This window comes from Oncorhynchus nerka, linkage group LG26 (assembly GCF_034236695.1).
Source record: "Oncorhynchus nerka isolate Pitt River linkage group LG26, Oner_Uvic_2.0, whole genome shotgun sequence".
NCBI lineage: Eukaryota > Metazoa > Chordata > Actinopteri > Salmoniformes > Salmonidae > Oncorhynchus > Oncorhynchus nerka.
In genome coordinates this window covers 31,942,201-31,966,758 of record NC_088421.1, presented here as the reverse complement: position 1 = coordinate 31,966,758, position 24,558 = coordinate 31,942,201, and the positions used below count along the sequence as shown (strand labels likewise).

The window sequence follows — 24,558 nt, the reverse complement described above, 5'->3', positions numbered from 1 at the left end:
AATCTCTGGAAACTCTTCAGATGGTAACGGTTATAAAGCCCTTAACTTATATCAGCTTCATCATCCTCCTGGAATAGAGGAGCACAGGGCTGCTGAGCAGTAATCCCCATAGGGCTCATTATGTGCAAGCATTTAGCTGATAATGCCTGGGGGGAAAGCCCATGGGAACCGTGTTGTGTAGGACAGTGTGCAATAAATCACTCTCTGGACTGACGAGCTTATGGGAAAGGAGATACCTATTCAGTTGTACAACTGAATGCATTTAACCGAAATGTGTCTTCCGCATTTAACCCAACCCCTTTGAATCAGAGCGGTGTGGGGGTCTACCTTAATCGACATCATCGGCACCCAGGGAGCAGTTGTTGTTGGCGGTTAACTGCCTTGCTCAGGGGCATTCAAACCAGCAAACTGTCGTTTACTGGCCCAACGCTCTTAACCACTAGGCTACCGGATGCTTCTACTGTAGCAAGACAGCAGAGCAGTGTTTCCAAACTCAGTCATGGGGACCCGAAGGGGTGCACGTTTTGGTTTTTGCCCTAACACTACACAGCTGATTCAAATAATCAACTCATCATCAAGCTTTGATTATTTGAAATCAGCTGTGTTGTGCTAGGCACCCCTTGTGGTCCCCAGGAATGAGTTTGGGAAACGCTGCAGTAGAGCCTTAGGAGTTTAACCCTTAACCTTGAATATGGAAAGCTTCCCAAATCCTTTAAAGGACTAATGCAGCCTTTTAAAAAAAAATCTCAATATCAAATAATTTCTGGGTAACAATTAAGTACCTTACTGTGACTGTTTAGAATTAAAATGGTCCACAAAAAATAAATGCTTTTTGTCAAAAACTAGCTGGTATTGTCAGGGAGGTTTAGAACTCTTTGTTTTTGGTCTATTAAAACTTATACCGCCTGTTGATTTCACCAGGTAAGCCAAAACTCCATTAAAGTGTTAGTTTCATCAGCTGTTGTACAATATGACACAAAACCAAGGAAAATGTTGACTGCACTGGGCCTTTATGGAGAAGTGGACCGTTAAAGCGAGACAGTGAGACATTCAAGCTTAGCAATGAAAGGTTTTTCAGGTAAAACATGGAAAACAGACTTAACCACACTCCCAACTGTATCCCCTACATCAGAATATAGTTAAATGACTGGATCAATATTGTCACGTTCGTCATAACGAGGAGACCAAGGTGCAGCGTGATACGAATACATACTTCTTTTAATAAACGAAGAACACTTAAACTAACAAAATAACAAAACAACCATGAAGCTATATAAACCAAGTGCTGACAGGAAACTACACATAGACACAACCCACCAAAATCCCCAAGGAATATGGCTACTTAAATACGGTCCCCAATCAGAGACAACGATTGAGAACCAATCTAGGCAACCATAGACATATAAAACACCTAGACATACAAAAAACCCTAGACATACAAAAACTAAACAAACCACCCTTGTCACACCCTGACCTAACCAAAATAATAAATAAAAAACTAAGGTCAAGGGGTGACAAATATGACCTCCCACTCTCCTCACGAGCCTCCCACTTCTCCCCCTCATCCCCTCCCAAAGTCAGACATTTCAATGCAGGAATGAATGTGCCTCGGGCTGTATTCACATTCTCAGTTGGAGTGCTGATCTAGTCTGGCCTTTTAGATCCTAATCAATAACATCTACAGTGTTGTGAAAAAGTATCTGCCCCTTTCTAACTTTCTCTACTTTTGCATATTTTTCATACTGAATGTTATCAGATCTTCAACCAAAGCTAATATTAGATAAAGGAAACCTGAGTGAACAAATAACACAACAATAGACTTAATAGATTTATTTCATAAACAAAGTTATGCAACACCCAATGCCAAGATATAATGGGACACATCTCATCCAAAAAGTTGACTCAAGTTTGTCAAAAAAGCACCTGGATGATTCCTTTTATTTAATTGTTTTAAGGACAAATGAGTCAAACGTATAACATGTTGGACGACATGGGTCCCATTATACCTGGAGAAAACCAAACACTGCATTCCACAGTAAGAACCTTATGCCAACGGTTGAGCATGGTGGTGGTACTGGGATGGTACCATGAATTCTGCTCTGTATCAGAGAATTCTACAGGAGAATGTCAGGCCATCCGTCTGTGAATTGAAGCGCAGCTGGGTCATGCAGCAAGACAATGATCCAAAACACACAATCAAGTCTACATGAAAATGGCTAAAAAGCAACACATTTGAAGTTTTGGAATGGCCTAGTCAAAGTTCAGACCTAATCCCAATTGACATGTGGCAGGACTTGAAACGAACAGTTCATGTTTGAAAACCCACAAATATCACCAAGATAAACCAGTTCTGCATGGAAGAGTGAGGCAAATGTTTAATTCCTCTGGTTAATAGAGGCAGGGGTATGGGGAGACTGAAACAAAAGGCAGAAGGGAGGGGGAAAGAGAGGAGATAGGAGGGAGAGGAGAAAAGATAGAGAGGGAGAAGAGAAAGCAGGGAGAGAGAGAGAGAGAGAGTGTCCTACCTTGGTGGTCCACAGAGGGCTTGGAGGCATGGAGGATCTTGGGAATGGAGAAGCCCATGTCCAGCGCTGTAAGAGCCAGCTCATTCATAAAGTATGGCAGCTGTAAAACACAGGACATTTACACCTCAGGACAGTCTCCTTTCTAACACGTGTTTTCTCTGAGTTACATCTCATTTCCCTCTGGTGAGTTGAGAAGTAAGTGAGGGGAAGACGGGAGGAGAAGACGCTTGTAATTAAAAAAGGACTATCGACAAAGAGCTCTCTGGGACAAAGACAGATAAGAAGAATATACACGCTGACTGTATGTGGAGGCAGAGGAGACAGGATGCCAGTACTCACCCTGATCTTACTGAGCTTCATCTGGATCTTTTTGGAGACCATGTCAGCCCAGTACTTCTCCCCCAAGAAGTCCCAGAACACCCGGCCTATCAAGGCGTTCACCCACGCCTCTGGCATCGCCCCTCGCCCCGGCCGCTCACACGGGCTGCTGGGTAACTGACAGGAACAACGTGGGAGTAGCAGGTAGTGAGACAAAGGTAGTAAACATATATATTCTATATCCAACTGATTTTAGAGGTCAGGTCCAGGGTATATAGAATTATATGTGAAACGAATTGAGAATACTTGCTCATTGCTTAAAGTTTGAATGTACACTGAACAAAAATATAAATGCAACATGTAAAGTGTTGGTCCTATGTTTCATGAGCTGAAATGTTCCATATGCACAGAAAGATTGTTTCTCTCAAATGTTGTGCACAAATTTGTTTACATCTTTGTTAGTGAGTATTTCTCCTTTGCCAAGATAAACAGCATGATCATTACACAGGTGCACCTTGTAATGGGGACAATAAAAGGCAGCTCTAAAATGTGCAGTTTTGTCACACAACACAATGCCACAGATGTCTCAAGTTTTCAGGGAGCGTGCAATTGGCATGCTGACTGCAGGAATGTCCACCAGAGCTGTTGCCAGAGAATTGAATGTTAATTTCTTTTACCAACGTCGTTTTAGAGAATTTGGCAGTATGTCCAACCAGCCTCCAACCAGGTTTGCACAACCAAAGAATTTCTGCACCAACTGTCAGAAAGTGTCTCAGGGAAGCTCATCTGCGTGCTGGTCGTCCCTCACCAGGGTCTTGATCTGACTGCAGTCTGACTACATCACCGACTTCAGTGGGCAAATGCTCACCTTCGATGGTCACTGGCACGTTGGAGAAGTGTGCTCTTCACGGATATATCTTGGTATCAACTGTACCGGGCAGATGTCAGACAGTGTATGGCGTCATGTGGGCAAGCGGTACCCCGTGGTGGTGGTGGGGTTATGGTATGGGCAGGCATAAGCCACGGACAACAAACAATTTCATTTTATTGATGGCAATTTGAATGAACAGAGATAATGTGATGAGATCCTGAGGCCTATTGTCGTGCCATTCATCTGCCACCATCACCTTATGTTTCAGCATGATAATGCACAGACCCATGTCGCAAGGTTCTGTACACAATTCCTGGAAGCTGAAAATGTTCCAGTTCTTCCATGGTCTGCATACTCATTTCACCCATTGAGCATGTTTGGGATGCTCTGGATCGACGTGCACGGTAGTGTGTTCCAGTTCCCGCCAAATATCCAACAACTTCACTAATGTGCGCTAATGTGACTAGAATGACGTTGTAAGTAACAGCAAACTTTCCAGGAAATAGACATGTGTTATATGTGCAGAAAGCTTAAATTATTGTTAATCTAACTGCACTGTCCAATTTACAGTAGCTATTACAGTAACAAAATACCATGCTACTGTTTGAGGAGAGTGCACAACAACAAAAAACAATCACGGCACTTGGTTTGATACATTGACCTCTGAAGGTGAATAATGTACTTACATTCAGTAATCTTGCTCTGATTTGTCATCCTGAGGGTCCCAGAGATAAAAATGTAGCATAGTTTTGTTAAATAAAATCAATTTTTTATTCAAATGTAGGAACTGGGTTCTAAGGTTTGAACCCCTGCTGGTCTGTATTCCCAGTCACGTGAAATCTATAGATTAGGATCTAATGAATTTATTTCAATTGACTAATTTCCTTATTTGAGCTGTAACTCTTTGAAATTGTTGCATGTTGCTTAGTATAGTTGTTTATTGTTCAGTATAGTTACATGCTATTACATGGCCACACTAACTACATGTCTACAGGGCTATGTGATCAGCCTGTGTCAACATGATACCCTCCATAGAATGACATATAGAATGAATAAGATCTCTGTGGTCTCCCCCATCAACCCTACCTTCTTGGTGGCTCCAGGGCTGCCCTCTGGGCTGTGGGAGGGGCTGCTGGCCGGGGGGCTGTCCAACGGGGGCAGGGGGGTGACGTACTTGGCCATGTAGACGTTGTAGTCCAGCAGCATCTTCTGCCTGACCCCTCCGGCCAGGGAAGGGTCCTTCTGACTGGGCTCATCCATGAGGCTGCCACGGCTGCTACTCCTGCTCTCTGCCTCCAATCTGTGAGGCCAGTCTGTTAGGCAACGACAACCACACCTGGGTTCAAATTCTATTGGAAATTATTTCACATACGTTCATGTCTAGCTAACGTCTCCCTGTCTGTAATCCTCTTAGAATTAGGGTTAAGGTTAGGGTTAGGGGGTTAGGGTTAAGGTTAGGGTTAAGGTTAGGGGATTAGGGTTAGGGTTAGGGTTAGGGGTTAGGGTTAGGTTAAGGTTAGGGTTAAGGTTAGGGTTAAGGTTAGGGTTAAGGTTAGGGAGAATAGGATTTTGAATGGGAATCAATTGTTGGTCCCCAAAATGTACAGCTGTCTGTGTGTTCATCTGAATGTTCCCTCACCGCCCACTGGATGCTCACTGGACGTTTTATTAGCCTCAGACTTAAGTCTGGATGCCACCAAAATCCTCCTGAACCATTCTTCTTTCTCCCGACCCGTCCTCCCAAACAGGAACAGGATCAGATCTCGCTCCCCTGGGGGTTTCCTAGGCTCCTCTCCACCCCCAGCTCCACCTGGACCCTCCAGCTTCTCCCCCTTCTCCCCCACCCCAGCCGGCTTCTCTTCCTCAGGTTCAGGCCTCTCTCCCTGGGCCTGGACCTTGGACATGAAGTCGTCCTGCTTGGCCAGCTCGATACAGATGGGGTACTTCTTGTTCCACACGCGCTTCCTGGCCAGGCTCTGGGGCACCAGGTGTATCTGGGGACACATTTGGATGTTACACGCTACATGAACCTCTTGGGGGTGTTCTAAAAATATTAGGCTGACTGGACAGATACAGGTATTTATATAATTTCTGCCGGAGGCCCACTTCAATGTCTGTATGCCCAAACACACACGCAGTCATACACAAATGTGCACCATACATGGTACGAAAGTGACGTGTAGTTTTTCAGGAAGTAGCCTTGTAGTTTTGCGTTTTGAATGGGCAAAAACATATCACAGTGGTCTTCAGCACACAAACTTAAAAAGGTACATTCATCCACAAACACAAATATAATTGTATATACAGTTGGAAGTTTACATACACCTTAGCCAAATACATTTAAACCACGTTTTTCACAATTCCTGACATTTAATCCTAGTAAAAATGCCTTGTCTTAGGTCAGTTAGGATCACCACTTTATTTAAGAATGTGAAATGTCAGAAATGCCATCTATTTTGTGAAGTGCACCAGTCCCTCCTGCAGCAAAGCACCCCCACAACATGATGCTGCCACCCCCGTGCTTCACGGTTGGGATGGTGTTCTTCTGCTTACTTTTCCTCCAAACATAACGATGGTCATTTTGGCCAAACAGTTCTATTTTTGTTTCATCAGACCAGAGGACATTTCTCCAACAAGTACGATCTTTGTCCCCATGTGCAGTTGCAAACCGTAGTCTGGATTTTTTTATGGCGGTTTTGGAGCAGTGGCTTCTTCTTTGCTGTTGATATAGGACTCGTTTTACTGTGGATATAGATACTTTTGTACCTGTTTCCTCCAGCATCTTCACAAGGTCCTTTGCTGTTGTTCTGGGATTGATTTGCACTTTTCGCACCAAAGTACGTTCATCTCTAGGAGACAGAACGTGTTCCCTTCCTGAGCGGTATGACGGCTGCGTGGTCCCATAGTGTTTATACTTGCGTACTATTGTTTGTACAGATGAACGTGGTACCTTCAGGCGCTTGGAAATTGCTCCCAATGATGAACCAGACTTGTGGAGGTCTACAATTTTTATTCTGAGGTCTTGGCTGATTTCTTTTGATTTTCCCATGACGTCAAGCAAAGAGGCACTGAGTTTGAAGGTAGGCTTTGAAATACATCCACAGGTACACCTCCAATTGACTCAAATGATGTCCATTAGCCTATCAGAAGCTTCTAAAGCCATGACATCATTTTCTGTTTAAAGGCAGTCAGCTTAGTGTATGTAAACTTCTGACCCACTAGAATTGTGATACAATGAATTATAAATGAAATATTCTGTCTGTAAACAATTGTTGGAAAAATTACTTGTGTCATACACAAAGTAGATGTCCTAAACGACTTGCCAAAACTATAGTTTGTCAAACAAGAAATTAGTGGAGTGATTGAAAAACGAGTTTTAATGACTTCCAACTTCAACTGTATCTTAAATGACCGCGTTTTCACGGATTTGATGATATAAACGTCGAGCCCATTCAAGAGATTAGCGGACAGGACCCGGAAGTATGACGTAGGACGACGTCACTTGCACATTGCATTTCCCTTTCCCTTCCTCTCTCTGTCTTAGACATACACAAACAAAATGGGGCATCCATCCGCAAACGACCATACAACACGTTCCACAGACAGACACACAGACAAACCTTGCTGTCGGTGAGATCGTAGATCTTCTGGCTGATGTAGGTGACGTCAGGTTTGGGCTCGTTGTGCGTGGCCCGCCGGGCGATGTTGCGGTTGGGTTTAGACAGGCGCAGGGTGGAGCCCTCCAGACGTACATACACAGAATGGGTCAGAGTGGCATGGTACATCTCTAGGTCATAGCTGGACATCTGGTTCATCCAGCCCTGTTAATGGGAACAATACACACGGTTAACTCTCAGACCGACGCATGGAACAACATGGAGACTAATAATATGCACGAATGACACACACACACACACACACACACACACACACACTAATTGGGGAGTGTGATCGGCTGCAATACAACCACATAACCACACGGTCTCCAACTTTTAGCTGACAGTCCTGGTCCATACTAACATCATAGTGAGAGAATCATCCAGAGCATGTTGATATGTGGAGATATTATCACAACATGGCTTCATCTAAACAACAACAACGGTCTGTTCAGTTCTCTTCAGAGACGAGGAGACGTTACATCATGTTGATATGTGGAGATATTATCACAACATGGCTTCATCTAAACAACAACAACGGTCTGTTCAGTTCTCTTCAGAGACGAGGAGACGTTACATCATGTTGATATGTGGAGATATTATCACAACATGGCTTCATCTAAACAACAACAACGGTCTGTTCAGTTCTCTTCAGAGACGAGGAGACGTTACATCATGTTGATATGTGGAGATATTATCACAACATGGCTTCATCTAAACAACAACAACGGTCTGTTCAGTTCTCTTCAGAGACGAGGAGACGTTACATCATGTTGATATGTGGAGATATTATCACAACATGGCTTCATCTAAACAACAACAACGGTCTGTTCAGTTCTCTTCAGAGACGAGGAGACGTTACATCATGTTGATATGTGGAGATATTATCACAACATGGCTTCATCTAAACAACAACAACGGTCTGTTCAGTTCTCTTCAGAGACGAGGAGACGTTACATCATGTTGATATGTGGAGATATTATCACAACATGGCTTCATCTAAACAACAACAACGGTCTGTTCAGTTCTCTTCAGAGACGAGGAGACGTTACATCATGTTGATATGTGGAGATATTATCACAACATGGCTTCATCTAAACAACAACAACGGTCTGTTCAGTTCTCTTCAGAGACGAGGAGACGTTACATCATGTTGATATGTGGAGATATTATCACAACATGGCTTCATCTAAACAACAACAACGGTCTGTTCAGTTCTCTTCAGAGACGAGGAGACGTTACATCATGTTGATATGTGGAGATATTATCACAACATGGCTTCATCTAAACAACAACAACGGTCTGTTCAGTTCTCTTCAGAGACGAGGAGACGTTACATCATGTTGATATGTGGAGATATTATCACAACATGGCTTCATCTAAACAACAACAACGGTCTGTTCAGTTCTCTTCAGAGACGAGGAGACGTTACATCATGTTGATATGTGGAGATATTATCACAACATGGCTTCATCTAAACAACAACAACGGTCTGTTCAGTTCTCTTCAGAGACGAGGAGACGTTACATCATGTTGATATGTGGAGATATTATCACAACATGGCTTCATCTAAACAACAACAACGGTCTGTTCAGTTCTCTTCAGAGACGAGGAGACGTTACATCATGTTGATATGTGGAGATATTATCACAACATGGCTTCATCTAAACAACAACAACGGTCTGTTCAGTTCTCTTCAGAGACGAGGAGACGTTACATCATGTTGATATGTGGAGATATTATCACAACATGGCTTCATCTAAACAACAACAACGGTCTGTTCAGTTCTCTTCAGAGACGAGGAGACGTTACATCATGTTGATATGTGGAGATATTATCACAACATGGCTTCATCTAAACAACAACAACGGTCTGTTCAGTTCTCTTCAGAGACGAGGAGACGTTACATCATGTTGATATGTGGAGATATTATCACAACATGGCTTCATCTAAACAACAACAACGGTCTGTTCAGTTCTCTTCAGAGACGAGGAGACGTTACATCATGTTGATATGTGGAGATATTATCACAACATGGCTTCATCTAAACAACAACAACGGTCTGTTCAGTTCTCTTCAGAGACGAGGAGACGTTACATCATGTTGATATGTGGAGATATTATCACAACATGGCTTCATCTAAACAACAACAACGGTCTGTTCAGTTCTCTTCAGAGACGAGGAGACGTTACATCATGTTGATATGTGGAGATATTATCACAACATGGCTTCATCTAAACAACAACAACGGTCTGTTCAGTTCTCTTCAGAGACGAGGAGACGTTACATCATGTTGATATGTGGAGATATTATCACAACATGGCTTCATCTAAACAACAACAACGGTCTGTTCAGTTCTCTTCAGAGACGAGGAGACGTTACATCATGTTGATATGTGGAGATATTATCACAACATGGCTTCATCTAAACAACAACAACGGTCTGTTCAGTTCTCTTCAGAGACGAGGAGACGTTACATCATGTTGATATGTGGAGATATTATCACAACATGGCTTCATCTAAACAACAACAACGGTCTGTTCAGTTCTCTTCAGAGACGAGGAGACGTTACATCATGTTGATATGTGGAGATATTATCACAACATGGCTTCATCTAAACAACAACAACGGTCTGTTCAGTTCTCTTCAGAGACGAGGAGACGTTACATCATGTTGATATGTGGAGATATTATCACAACATGGCTTCATCTAAACAACAACAACGGTCTGTTCAGTTCTCTTCAGAGACGTTAGGAGACGTTCATCAAACAACAACAACGGTCATGTTACATCATGTTGATATGTGGAGATATTATCACAACATGGCTTCATCTAAACAACAACAACGGTCTGTTCAGTTCTCTTCAGAGACGAGGAGACGTTACATCATGTTGATATGTGGAGATATTATCACAACATGGCTTCATCTAAACAACAACAACGGTCTGTTCAGTTCTCTTCAGAGACGAGGAGACGTTACATCATGTTGATATGTGGAGATATTATCACAACATGGCTTCATCTAAACAACAACAACGGTCTGTTCAGTTCTCTTCAGAGACGAGGAGACGTTACATCATGTTGATATGTGGAGATATTATCACAACATGGCTTCATCTAAACAACAACAACGGTCTGTTCAGTTCTCTTCAGAGACGAGGAGACGTTACATCATGTTGATATGTGGAGATATTATCACAACATGGCTTCATCTAAACAACAACAACGGTCTGTTCAGTTCTCTTCAGAGACGAGGAGACGTTACATCATGTTGATATGTGGAGATATTATCACAACATGGCTTCATCTAAACAACAACAACGGTCTGTTCAGTTCTCTTCAGAGACGTTACATCATGTTGATATGTGGAGATATTATCACAACATGGCTTCATCTAAACAACAACAACGGTCTGTTCAGTTCTCTTCAGAGACGAGGAGACGTTACATCATGTTGATATGTGGAGATATTATCACAACATGGCTTCATCTAAACAACAACAACGGTCTGTTCAGTTCTCTTCAGAGACGAGGAGACGTTACATCATGTTGATATGTGGAGATATTATCACAACATGGCTTCATCTAAACAACAACAACGGTCTGTTCAGTTCTCTTCAGAGACGAGGAGACGTTACATCATGTTGATATGTGGAGATATTATCACAACATGGCTTCATCTAAACAACAACAACGGTCTGTTCAGTTCTCTTCAGAGACGAGGAGACGTTACATCATGTTGATATGTGGAGATATTATCACAACATGGCTTCATCTAAACAACAACAACGGTCTGTTCAGTTCTCTTCAGATCTAAACAACAACAACGGTCTGTTCAGTTCTCTTCAGAGACGAGAGACGTTACATCATGTTGATATGTGGAGATATTATCACAACATGGCTTCATCTAAACAACAACAACGGTCTGTTCAGTTCTCTTCAGAGACGAGGAGACGTTACATCATGTTGATATGTGGAGATATTATCACAACATGGCTTCATCTAAACAACAACAACGGTCTGTTCAGTTCTCTTCAGAGACGTTACATCATGTTGATATGTGGAGATATTATCACAACATGGCTTCATCTAAACAACAACAACGGTCTGTTCAGTTCTCTTCAGAGACGAGGAGACGTTACATCATGTTGATATGTGGAGATATTATCACAACATGGCTTCATCTAAACAACAACAACGGTCTGTTCAGTTCTCTTCAGAGACGAGGATATGTGGAGACGTTACATCATGTTGATATGTGGAGATATTATCACAACATGGCTTCATCTAAACAACAACAACGGTCTGTTCAGTTCTCTTCAGAGACGAGGAGACGTTACATCATGTTGATATGTGGAGATATTATCACAACATGGCTTCATCTAAACAACAACAACGGTCTGTTCAGTTCTCTTCAGAGACGAGGAGACGTTACATCATGTTGATATGTGGAGATATTATCACAACATGGCTTCATCTAAACAACAACAACGGTCTGTTCAGTTCTCTTCAGAGACGAGGAGACGTTACATCATGTTGATATGTGGAGATATTATCACAACATGGCTTCATCTAAACAACAACAACGGTCTGTTCAGTTCTCTTCAGAGACGAGGAGACGTTACATCATGTTGATATGTGGAGATATTATCACAACATGGCTTCATCTAAACAACAACAACGGTCTGTTCAGTTCTCTTCAGAGACGAGGAGACGTTACATCATGTTGATATGTGGAGATATTATCACAACATGGCTTCATCTAAACAACAACAACGGTCTGTTCAGTTCTCTTCAGAGACGAGGAGACGTTACATCATGTTGATATGTGGAGATATTATCACAACATGGCTTCATCTAAACAACAACAACGGTCTGTTCAGTTCTCTTCAGAGACGAGGAGACGTTACATCATGTTGATATGTGGAGATATTATCACAACATGGCTTCATCTAAACAACAACAACGGTCTGTTCAGTTCTCTTCAGAGACGAGGAGACGTTACATCATGTTGATATGTGGAGATATTATCACAACATGGCTTCATCTAAACAACAACAACGGTCTGTTCAGTTCTCTTCAGAGACGAGGAGACGTTACATCATGTTGATATGTGGAGATATTATCACAACATGGCTTCATCTAAACAACAACAACGGTCTGTTCAGTTCTCTTCAGAGACGAGGAGACGTTACATCATGTTGATATGTGGAGATATTATCACAACATGGCTTCATCTAAACAACAACAACGGTCTGTTCAGTTCTCTTCAGAGACGAGGAGACGTTACATCATGTTGATATGTGGAGATATTATCACAACATGGCTTCATCTAAACAACAACAACGGTCTGTTCAGTTCTCTTCAGAGACGAGGAGACGTTACATCATGTTGATATGTGGAGATATTATCACAACATGGCTTCATCTAAACAACAACAACGGTCTGTTCAGTTCTCTTCAGAGACGAGGAGACGTTACATCATGTTGATATGTGGAGATATTATCACAACATGGCTTCATCTAAACAACAACAACGGTCTGTTCAGTTCTCTTCAGAGACGAGGAGACGTTACATCATGTTGATATGTGGAGATATTATCACAACATGGCTTCATCTAAACAACAACAACGGTCTGTTCAGTTCTCTTCAGAGACGAGGAGACGTTACATCATGTTGATATGTGGAGATATTATCACAACATGGCTTCATCTAAACAACAACAACGGTCTGTTCAGTTCTCTTCAGAGACGAGGAGACGTTACATCATGTTGATATGTGGAGATATTATCACAACATGGCTTCATCTAAACAACAACAACGGTCTGTTCAGTTCTCTTCAGAGACGAGGAGACGTTACATCATGTTGATATGTGGAGATATTATCACAACATGGCTTCATCTAAACAACAACAACGGTCTGTTCAGTTCTCTTCAGAGACGAGGAGACGTTACATCATGTTGATATGTGGAGATATTATCACAACATGGCTTCATCTAAACAACAACAACGGTCTGTTCAGTTCTCTTCAGAGACGAGGAGACGTTACATCATGTTGATATGTGGAGATATTATCACAACATGGCTTCATCTAAACAACAACAACGGTCTGTTCAGTTCTCTTCAGAGACGAGGAGACGTTACATCATGTTGATATGTGGAGATATTATCACAACATGGCTTCATCTAAACAACAACAACGGTCTGTTCAGTTCTCTTCAGAGACGAGGAGACGTTACATCATGTTGATATGTGGAGATATTATCACAACATGGCTTCATCTAAACAACAACAACGGTCTGTTCAGTTCTCTTCAGAGACGAGGAGACGTTACATCATGTTGATATGTGGAGATATTATCACAACATGGCTTCATCTAAACAACAACAACGGTCTGTTCAGTTCTCTTCAGAGACGAGGAGACGTTACATCATGTTGATATGTGGAGATATTATCACAACATGGCTTCATCTAAACAACAACAACGGTCTGTTCAGTTCTCTTCAGAGACGAGGAGACGTTACATCATGTTGATATGTGGAGATATTATCACAACATGGCTTCATCTAAACAACAACAACGGTCTGTTCAGTTCTCTTCAGAGACGAGGAGACGTTACATCATGTTGATATGTGGAGATATTATCACAACATGGCTTCATCTAAACAACAACAACGGTCTGTTCAGTTCTCTTCAGAGACGAGGAGACGTTACATCATGTTGATATGTGGAGATATTATCACAACATGGCTTCATCTAAACAACAACATGTGAGTTCTCTTCAGAGAGAGGATTACATCATGTTGATATGTGGAGATATTATCACAACATGGCTTCATCTAAACAACAACAACGGTCTGTTCAGTTCTCTTCAGAGACGAGGAGGTTACATCATGTTGATATGTGGAGATATTATCACAACATGGCTTCATCTAAACAACAACAACGGTCTGTTCAGTTCTCTTCAGAGACAGGAGACGTTACATCATGTTGATATGTGGAGATATTATCACAACATGGCTTCATCTAAACAACAACAACGGTCTGTTCAGTTCTCTTCAGAGACGAGGAGACGTTACATCATGTTGATATGTGGAGATATTATCACAACATGGCTTCATCTAAACAACAACTCTGTTCAGTTCTCTTCAGAGACAGGAGACGTTGACATCATGTTGATATGTGGAGATATTATCACAACATGGCTTCATCTAAACAACAACAACGGTCTGTTCAGTTCTCTTCAGAGACGAAGACGTTACATCATGTTGATATGTGGAGATATTATCACAACATGGCTTCATCTAAACAACAACAGGTCTGTTGTTGGACTCTTCAATGAGGATGTTACATCATGTTGATATGTGGAGATATTATCACAACATGGCTTCATCTAAACAACAACAACGGTCTGTTCAGTTCTCTTCAGAGACGAGTGCGTTACATCATGTTGATATGTGGAGATATTATCACAACATGGCTTCATCTAAACAACAACAACGGTCTGTTCAGTTCTCTTCAGAGACGAGGAGACGTTACATCATGTTGATATGTGGAGATATTATCACAACATGGCTTCATCTAAACAACAACAACGGTCTGTTCAGTTCTCTTCAGAGACGAGGAGACGTTACATCATGTTGATATGTGGAGATATTATCACAACATGGCTTCATCTAAACAACAACAACGGTCTGTTCAGTTCTCTTCAGAGACGAGGAGACGTTACATCATGTTGATATGTGGAGATATTATCACAACATGGCTTCATCTAAACAACAACAACGGTCTGTTCAGTTCTCTTCAGAGACGAGGAGGCGTTACATCATGTTGATATGTGGAGATATTATCACAACATGGCTTCATCTAAACAACAACAACGGTCTGTTCAGTTCTCTTCAGAGAGAGGAGACGTTACATCATGTTGATATGTGGAGATATTATCACAACATGGCTTCATCTAAACAACAACAACGGTCTGTTCAGTTCTCTTCAGAGGCGAGGAGACGTTACATCATGTTGATATGTGGAGATATTATCACAACATGGCTTCATCTAAACAACAACAACGGTCTGTTCAGTTCTCTTCAGAGACGAGGAGACGTTACATCATGTTGATATGTGGAGATATTATCACAACATGGCTTCATCTAAACAACAACAACGGTCTGTTCAGTTCTCTTCAGAGAAAGTACTGGTTGATATGTGGAGATATTATCACGGCTTCAGAGACGTTACATCATGTTGATATGTGGAGATATTATCACCATGGCTTCATCAAACAACAACAACGGTCTGTTTAGTTCTCTTCAGAGACTCATGTTGATATGTGGAGATATTATCACAACATGGCTTCATCTAAACAACAACAACAGTCTGTTCAGTTCTCTTCAGAGACGAGGAGACGTTACATCATGTTGATATGTGGAGATATTATCACAACATGGCTTCATCTAAACAACAACAACGGTCTGTTCAGTTCTCTTCAGAGTGACAGACGTTACATCATGTTGATATGTGGAGATATTATCACAACATGGCTTCATCTAAACAACAACAACGGTCTGTTCAGTTCTCTTCAGAGACGAGGAGACGTTACATCATGTTGATATGTGGAGATATTATCACAACATGGCTTCATCTAAACAACAACAACGGTCTGTTCAGTTCTCTATCAGAGACGAGGAGACGTTACATCATGTTGATATGTGGAGATATTATCACAACATGGCTTCATCTAAACAACAACAACGGTCTGTTCAGTTCTCTTCAGAGACAAGAACATCATGTTGATATGTGGAGATATTATCACAACATGGCTTCATCTAAACAACAACAACGGTCTGTTCAGTTCTCTTCAGAGAGAGGAGGTTACATCATGTTGATATGTGGAGATATTATCACAACATGGCTTCATCTAAACAACAACAACGGTCTTTCAGTTCTCTTGGACGAGGAGACGTTCATCATGTTGATATGTGGAGATATTATCACAACATGGCTTCATCTAAACAACAACAACGGTCTGTTCAGTTCTCTTCAGAGACGAGGAGACGTTACATCATGTTGATATGTGGAGATATTATCACAACATGGCTTCATCTAAACAACAACAACGGTCTGTTCAGTTCTCTTCAGAGACGAGGAGACGTTACATCATGTTGATATGTGGAGATATTATCACAACATGGCTTCATCTAAACAACAACAACTCTGTTCAGTTCTCTTCAGAGACCGGAGACGTTACATCATGTTGATATGTGGAGATATTATCACAACATGGCTTCATCTAAACAACAACAACGGTCTGTTCAGTTCTCTTCAGAGACGAGGAGACGTTACATCATGTTGATATGTGGAGATATTATCACAACATGGCTTCATCTAAACAACAACAACGGTCTGTTCAGTTCTCTTCAGAGACGAGGAGACGTTACATCATGTTGATATGTGGAGATATTATCACAACATGGCTTCATCTAAACAACAACAACGGTCTGTTCAGTTCTCTTCAGAGACGAGGAGACGTTACATCATGTTGATATGTGGAGATATTATCACAACATGGCTTCATCTAAACAACAACAACGGTCTGTTCAGTTCTCTTCAGGCGGGACGTTACATCATGTTGATATGGGAGATATTATCACAACATGGCTTCATCTAAACAACAACAACGGTCTGTTCAGTTCTCTTCAGGACGAGGAGACGTTACATCATGTTGATATGTGGAGATATTATCACAACATGGCTTCATCTAAACAACAACAACGGTCTGTTCAGTTCTCTTCAGAGACGAGGAGACGTTACATCATGTTGATATGTGGAGATATTATCACAACATGGCTTCATCTAAACAACAACAACGGTCTGTTCAGTTCTCTTCAGAGACGAGGAGACGTTACATCATGTTGATATGTGGAGATATTATCACAACATGGCTTCATCTAAACAACAACAACGGTCTGTTCAGTTCTCTTCAGAGACGAGGAGACGTTACATCATGTTGATATGTGGAGATATTATCACAACATGGCTTCATCTAAAAACAACAACGGTCTGTTCAGTTCTCTTCCAGCCTCGAGGAGACGTTACATCATGATATGTGGAGATATTATCACAACATGGCTTCATCTAAACAACAACAACGGTCTGTTCAGTTCTCTTCAGAGACGAGGCGTTACATCATGTTGATATGTGGAGATATTATCACAACATGGCTTCATCTAAACAACAACAACGGTCTGTTCAGTTCTCTTCAGAGACGAGGAGACGTTACATCATGTTGATATGTGGAGATATTATCACAACATGGCTTCATCTAAACAACAACAACGGTCTGTTCAGTTCTCTTCAGAGACGGGGAGACGTTACATCATGAGTTACATCATGGGCATGATGACATCATAGCGTGACTGTGTGTGAGAGCTGACCCGTGTGACCCCTCCTTTAGCTGGCTATATTCTGTGGTTCCACAGGTGCTATGTTGGTGTGTTCCACGTGACCAGAGAGCCTCTCTCCAGTACAGCTGTAGCCTGAGGATATTGAGCTCATGTGCCCACACGGGTTCAAACACACACGCACAAGTACACACAAACACACGGTTACATAACCGCTAGCCAACCGCTAAGTGTGTCTCCTCTGCTTCAGTTTCCAGCACATTGACTGGGTTAAAAGGAGAACGTTTGACAAATCAACAGACCATTTAATCTGTGAGGTTGTTTCAGGGCAAACCCCAATGCAGCTGGAGGGAACGCTATATAGCCTCAGTATGTTGTTGGACCCAATGAGGATGTTACATTCGTCATTTAGCAGACACTTTTATCCAGAGTCTTATTACAGTAGTGAGTGCATACATTTTCATACTGGTCCCCCATGGGAATCAAACCCACAACCCTGGTGTTGCAAGCACCATGCTGTGCCACACCGGACTTTGATGTGTTTCTTATCCAGCCAATGTTTCTCTATCCCACTAGGAAGCCACCATTGTGAATCCTGCAGGAGCATTCAGGAGAGGTTGTACATCCCAATATTTAAGCCAGTGTAATGTTTAATGGTGTAATAACCCAAGCCTACTGAAAAGTACTGGTGTGGATAATAGGATTCATGGAGGGAGGAGAATTGTTACCTTGGCAACCATGCTGTTTAGCCATTCAAGAGAGGGAAGAAGATGGATATCTACAGACATACTGAATGGCTTCCTGTCCTATCTGATAAAGTGAGCAGCCATCAGGTTTTATTCCTGAACTTTAACGACAAACAGAGACGCGATATGGAGAATTGGTTTGCGTCCCAAATGGCAACCTAATCCCTATATGGTGCCCTACTTTTAACCAAGAACCCTATGGGCCTGGGTCAAAAGTAGTGCAATACATAGGGAATAGGGTGCCATGTGGGACGCAGCCTTGTAGATGCTCCCTACTCTCTCCGAGTCCCACTGGGGAAAAGCCAGCCATGTATCAGCTGTTTATCTTGTAGATGCTATCAGCAACATGTGCTCAGCTTGCTAACTCAATAGAAGCTGCAGGCTGTCTGTCCACAGTGATGACAGGTACTACTAGAGGAAGGACACAGCCTATCTAAGATGTAAGGCTGTCTGTCCACAGTGGTGACAGGTACTACTAGGGGAAGGACACAGCCTATCTAAGATGTCAGGCTCCTTTCTATGTGATCTGCCTTAAATATACCTTGGTCGTTGCACAACAGAAAAGTATTCCTATCCATGACAATATCTTTATTGTTGCATTTATAAATCTATTATCTATCCTCTTGGGTAAAAAGCTTTCTATGTCATAATCTTATACAAAAAAATACAGGGATAGGCTGTGAAACATAGGACAGTGTTCAGTCACAAACTCTGGTTCTGGAAAGTAGAGCAGGCTTTTGTTCCAGTCTTATACTAATGCACCCTTTACAGTTTTTTCCCAATTGTTTTGGCACTAATTTCAATTTCTAAATACTAAGTACTAAACTGCTAACACAGTGACCTACCTTAAAGATTCCAGGTTCTTTGATATCCAGCTGGGCCACGTTCCACTGCTCCCCCCTTCGTCTGCCCTGCCTGGTCCCACTGCAGCTGGAGACCTCCGGAGCCGACAGCCACACCACCAGTATAGCCAGCATGAACCCTGCTGCCACCCCCTGCACCACCGCACACAAATAGGGTGGTAGGGGGAATACCAGGTAACTGTAGACTAGACACGTGAAGAAGAGGAGGCCAGTGATGGGCACGTTTGGTAAGTCTTCCTCCTCTTCGTCGGACTCGGCTTCACTGCAGACGCCCGTGCTTCCCGTTTGGATCTGCAGGGACCCGGGCCGCTCCCCGTCCGGTGTCTCAGTGTCAGTACAGAGCTCAAAGCCTTCACTGTAGAGCTCACAGAACTCCTCGTCCTCCAGGCGGACTAGGGCCGACATGGAGCAGTGACCCAGGGCGAGGGAGGAGGACCTGGGGAGAGGAGGAGGGGAGGAGACCCTGGAGGTCCTGGAGGACTTGGCTGGAGGAGAGGAGAAGATAGTGTCTGCTGAGGCTTCACCAGTAGGGGTCTCCTCTTCCTCCTCCTCTCCTTCAGAGTTGCCCCCCTCCTCTTTGATGCTGTAGTTGTTGTTGCTCTCTGCGTGCCCATTGAGGCCTGCCAGGTTGGTGAGCTCCGTGGCGCTGAGGGAGAGGGAGCGGTGGGTAGCAGAGGCACCCCCTCCTGTACCCCCTCCCTCGGCTCCGCCTCCAGCCTCGTCGCCCATGAACTTACTGAACAGCTGCATTGGCTCACACATGACCTCCGACAAACGCCTCCTAGTATCCTCGATCCTGGCCTCCATCTCTTGCACCTTGAAGAAACACCTCCCGTCGGCCGGGGAGGTGAGGGGTGAGGAGGGGGCCGTCTTGGAGTCACCACCCCCAGACGTGGTGGAGCCCATCGGCTGGCCCAACTGCTTGAAGAGCTGCAGGTTGTTGACGCGGGAGTCTGGAGGTGGGCGCTGCTGGGAGAGAGATGGTGGTGAGGGCGCCTCCTGGTGGTCGGGCCTGGTGTTGTCCGTGGAGAGAGACTTGACGAACGTCTTCATCAGGTGGTGGCGGTGGCGTCCGGCAGAAGAAGGAGGGGCAACCATCATTTCATTGGACAGGGACCTGAGGCTGAGGAAAGGCTTGGAGGGCAGGGCTGCGGAGCGAGACGGGGAGGAGGTGGTGGAGGAGGAGGTGGGAGGGATCGTGGGTCTTGTGTGATCAGAGGGCCAGGAGGAGCAAGCGGGGGGGACTGGAGGGGGTGTGGGTGGAGGGGGAGGATGGGCAGGGCTGGGCTGTGGGGTAGAGTAGTAGAGGACACAGCAATGGTAGTGGTGGTCCCAATCCCTCCAGCTTCAAACAGTAGCCCCTCGCTGGCTTCCAAGGCCGTCACGATGCCCTGGTCCTCAGTCCTCCCCCATCCCACCCAGCCCTTCTGACTCCTCTCCTGCGGAGGACGATGACACAGATGCCCCAAACCCATACAGCTCCTCGTCCTCCTCTTGTCCCAGGGCGGAGAAGTGGATGGTGATGGTGTCCCGGGAGAGAGAGCGCTGCACCTGCAGCTTGGGGCCTGGGGGCGGGCGGGGGAGCGTGGAGGAGGAGGGGGTACTGTCAGCAGCATGGCCGTCCTTCCTGCTACTGTTGCTGCCCTGGCTGGTCATGACCACACTCCACAGGGCTCACAGCCTGGAGAGGGGAGAGAGAGGGGGAGAGAGAGAGGGATGAGGGAGAGAGAGAGGGATGAGTGGTGTGGAAGAGGCAGGGACAGAGAGAGAGAGTGAGAAAGAAAGAGAGAAAAATACTGGTTTAAAGCTAGAATCCTTAGCTGCTACATCGATTTTTGACCATTGATTCTTGAGGAATATAACTTATAAGTGCCTCATGAGCTTAGTTCAACTGTCGTACCCCATCAGAACCAAAAATATACGTTTTTTGTACTCTGAAGTTCGTAGTTTAGTTTATTCATTCGACCATTTAAAAAAACAAGCACACATAAAACTTAAAGCCATACTTGCACATTAATAAAATCATTGAGGATAACACACAACAAAGTCTGGGACTTATTTCTATTGTGGTCCTCTTGAGACAAGATGGCTGGACAAGATCCAACACAGTATGGAAGTGAAATAATAAAACAAAAACATAGAAGAAGAACATCTATCTCATCATTCCAGTTACATCACAGGGGTAAACAATATATATGACAATATATAATATGTAAACAATATATATGTAAACAAAAACTATATAGCCTCAAAACATGGTAAAAACTGTCCTTGCATCCACAGCTCTGTCTATGAATTTGAGAGTGGTTACATTTCTCCAGGCTCATCCCTCATTTTTCTTTTACCAAAACAGAGGCTAGGGTGTCCACTTTGTCATTGTTTCAATTAAGGAAGTCTAAAAAGACTTCTATAAAGATCTAACACATCTGCAGGACAATAACTTGAAGTCCTTCCTGCAACTCTTTATGGATTCTACCAACAGAAGGGTTAATGATCTGTTTAAGGATGTAACGGAATTTATATACCGTTTGGAATTTACGCAGTCGGAGGTGAATGTCCCCAGCCAGACCGCATTCAAAACCATGTCTGAGGATCTCACCATTTTACAAATAACACTTGACAAGCACTCTTCCAAAGGATACTACCTCAAAAACCAATCGAGGCACAATAACATTTGAATTGATGGAATTGAGGACATAAAGACTGAAACTTGGCATGACACAGAAGTCAAGGCGAAGACACTCCTGACAGATCAACTCAAACTGGACCCTAAACTCATGGAGATGGAGAGGGCTCATAGGAACTTTCTTCCCCGATGGACAAATTACAAGAAGTATAAGAACTAATTTACTCACCTACTTCGGATATCCCCAAAATATATTTGACTAATTCCAAGAATCCTTAAATAATACAAAGTCAAATGGGAAAATCATCAATCAGCTGTTAAATGAGAAAAAGGCATCTAGAACCATCCCATCTCAATGTATTGTTGGAAATAAGAATTGAATAACTTTTTTGTGAATGTGGGTTCCTCTCTGTAAAAGAATATTGAGAAAACTGATGGCAATCCCTTGGATTACATTAAGAGACATTTCCCTTCTCTGCTTCATGTCGCGCCCTGACCTTAGATTGTCTGTTTTTCTATATATTTTGGTTAGGTCAGGGTGTGACTAGGGTGGGTACTCTAGTTGTTGTATGTCTAGGGTTTTTGTCATCTAGTGTTTTTGTATGTCTATGTTGGCCTGATATGGTTCCCAATCAGAGACAGCTGTTTATTGTTGTCTCTGATTTTGGGATCATATTTAGGTAGCCATTTTCCCCATTGTTAGTTGTGGGATCTTGTCTATTTTTAGTTGCCTGTCAGCACTAGTTTGTATAGCGTTTCGTTTGTTTGTTGTTTTTGCTCATTCATTAAAAAGAAAATGTACGCATTCCACGCTGCGCCTTGGTCCGATCCTTATGACGAACATGACACTTCCTCCTGATGTAATGGAGGTGATGGAGTTAAATGGTAAAGATATCAGCAGAAGGTCATGATGAGATTGGTGCCTTTTTGGTGAAATCAGTGTCTTCCTCGATTACTGAGCCTCTAATGTATATATTCACCAAATCTATGCAAACTAGTATTGTTCCTATAGATTTAAATATTGCCAAAGTTATCCCCCTCTATAAATCTGGGTATCCAATATCTTTCACGAATTATTGGCCAATATCTGTACTACCATGTTTTTCTAAAATCCTAGAAAAATTGGTGTGTAAGAGAATGTTGAAACACTTCAATCAACACTATATTCTACATAAGCATCAATATTGTTTTTGAAAAACTACTCCACAGATATAGTTCCTTTGTAACTTGTGGATAAAATCTTTACAGCCCTGGACAACAATGAACACGCTCTGTGCATCTTTTTACATTCATCCAAAGATTTTGACACGGTTGATCATGAAATGTTACTTTCTAAATTGCATTATTACGGTTTTCATGATTATACATAATTGGCTTTATAGTCCTGTTTATGATAGAGACCAATTTGTTCATGCAAACGGCTGTGCATCAACCAGGGCCAAGATATCCTGTGGTGTGACACAGGGTTGGATAATGTGACCTTTGTTATTCCTGATCTATATCAATGACCTTGCTGCTGTGTCTTCTATCGTACCTCCCGTTCTCTTTGCTCAGGATACCAAGTAGACTTTATCACACAAGAGTTTTGATTAATGAAGCCAACTCAGGCATGGACACATTTTCTGAATGGTTCCAGATAAACAAATTATCTTTAAATGTTAAACAATCTAACTTTATTATGTTCACTAGTAAGAATAACAAATATTGTAAAAAAATACAAAATAAAATAAAAAAGAAGCCAGAAACTCAAATGGTGGGAATGAAATGGAACAAGTCACATCCACTAGATTCCTCTGAGTTCTAGTTGATGAAAAGTTGTCCTGTAAAGATCATATTCAAATGGTCCGTAGCGAAGTGAAATCTGCGATCATCAGAAAGACTAGTGGTTTGGTTCATCATGCTTCCTAACTCTATAGCTTATTGACCCATATCTCATTTACTGTAATATTGTCTGGGCCAGTAAATATACCTCCTAACTACACAAATGACTCATTAGACAAAATACATTTGCAAGACTAGCCACCTCCTCTAATTCCCCGGCTCCATCTACACCTTTGTTTAAGAAACTCAATATCTTGTCTATTTACAACATTAATGTACAGCAATTATGCACTTTCATATACAAATACTCAAACCCCCAGACAGTTTACCTTTCAATGGATTCTTCCAGGTTCATTGTGAAATCCATCTATACAACACAAGACACTGTGTCTGCGTGTCTGCGTGTCTGCGTGTCTGCGTGTCTGGCGTGTCTGCGTGTCTGGCGTGTCTGCGTGTCTGCGTGTCTGCGTGTCTGCGTGTCTGCGTGTCTGCGTGTCTGCGTGTCTGCGTGTCTGCGTGTCTGCGTGTCTGCGTGTCTGCGTGTCTGCATGCATTTGTGTGTGATTTATAATGACAGATCTGAATATAGAAGTTTGAAAATACTTCCAGAAAGTGCAAATGGTAATGGCTTGTGGGCTTGGATGGACACACACACACACACACACACACACACACTGTGATAACCTTCACCCTCCCCACTGCCACACCATTCTCTATCAGATACAGAGGTAC

At 42.8% G+C, this 24,558-nt stretch overlaps 1 pseudogene; it reads right to left on the bottom strand.

The window, feature by feature from the left end:
- Positions 1 to 24,558, bottom strand: part of LOC115125313 (testis-expressed protein 2-like) — a 52,044-nt pseudogene that overhangs the window by 10,333 nt on the left and 17,153 nt on the right.